Source organism: Sapajus apella, unplaced genomic scaffold (assembly GCF_009761245.1).
Source record: "Sapajus apella isolate SASKATOON/1434 unplaced genomic scaffold, GSC_monkey_1.0 scaffold5, whole genome shotgun sequence".
NCBI classification, from domain to species: Eukaryota; Metazoa; Chordata; class Mammalia; order Primates; family Cebidae; genus Sapajus; species Sapajus apella.
The window spans coordinates 28,098,730-28,100,464 of record NW_022436945.1 but is presented as its reverse complement, the minus strand read 5'-3'; positions in this window follow the sequence as shown (position 1 = coordinate 28,100,464).

Sequence of the window (1,735 nt, the reverse complement as noted above, 5' to 3'; positions counted from 1 at the left end):
TTCTAGCCAGAGCAATCAGGCAAGAAAAAGAAATAAAGCATATTCAATTAGGAAAAGAAGAAATCAAATTGTCTCTACTTGCAGATGACATGATTGTATGTTTAGAAAACCTCATCATCTCAGCCCAAAGTCCCTTTAAACTGATAAGCAACTTCAACAAAGTCTCAGGATGCAAAATCAATGTGCAGAAATCACAAGCATTTCTATACACCAATAACAGACTGAAAGAGAGCCATATCAAGAACGAACTGCGATTCAAAATTGCCACAAAGAGAATAAAATACCTAGGAATACAACTAACAAGGAATGTAAAGGACTTCTTCAAGGAGAACTACAAGCCACTGCTCAACGAAATAAGAGAGGACACAAACAGATGGAAAAACATTCCATGTTCCTGATTAGGAAGAATCAATATCGTGAAAATGGCCATACTGCCCAAAGTAATTTATAGATTCAATGCTATCCCCATCAAGCTACCAATGACCTTCTTCACAGAACTGGAAAAAAACACCTTAAACTTCATATGGAACCAAAAGAGAGCCTGTATAGCCAAGTCAATTCTAAGCAAAAAGAACACAGCTGGAGGCATCACACTACCGGACTTCAAACTATACTACAAGGCTACAGTAATCAAAACAGCATGGTACTGGTACCAAAACAGAGATATAGACCAATGGAACAAAACAGAGGCCTCGGAACAACACAACATAACTACAACCATCTGATCTTTGACAAACCTGACAAAAACAAGCAATGGGGAAAGGATTCCCTGTTTAATAAATGGTGTTGGGAAAACTGACTAGCCGTGTACAGAAAGCAGAAACTGGACCCTTTCCTGACACCTTACACTAAAATTAACTCCAGATGGATTAAAGACATAAACATAAGACCTAACACCATAAAAACCCTAGAAGAAAATCTAGGCAAAACCATTCAGGACGTAGGTGTAGTCAAGGACTTCGTGACCAAAACACCAAAAGCATTGGCAACAAAAGCCAAAATAGACAAACGGGACCTAATCAAACTCCACAGCTTCTGCACGGCAAAAGAAACAGTCATTAGAGTGAATTGGCAACCAACAGATTGGGAAAAAATTTTTGCAGTTTACCCATCTGACAAAGGGCTGATATCCAGAATTTACAAAGAACTAAAACAGATTTTCAAGAAAAAAACTAACAAGCCCATTCAAAAGTGGGCAAAGGATATGAACAGATACTTTACAAAAGAAGACATACATGAGGCCAACAAGCATATGAAAAAATGCTCATCATCACTGGTCATCAGAGAAATGCAAATCAAATCTACATTGAAATACCATCTCATGCCAGTTAGAATGGTGATCATTAAAAAATCTGGAGACAACAGATGCTGGAGAGGATGTGGAGAAATAGGAACACTTTTACACTGTTGGTGGGAGTGTAAATTCGTTCAACCATTGTGGAAGACAGTGTGGCGATTCCTCAAGGACCTAGAAATAGAAATTCCATTTGATCCAGCAATCCCATTACTGGGTATATATCCAAAGGATTATAAATCATTCTACTATAAGGACACGTGCACATGAATGTTCATTGCAGCACTGTTTACAATAGCAAAGACCTGGAACCAACCCAAATCCCCATCGATGATAGACTGGACAGGGAAAATGTGGCACATATACACCATGGAATATTATGCAGCCATATAAAACGATGAGTTCGTGTCCTTTGTAGGGACATGGATGAACCTGGAAACC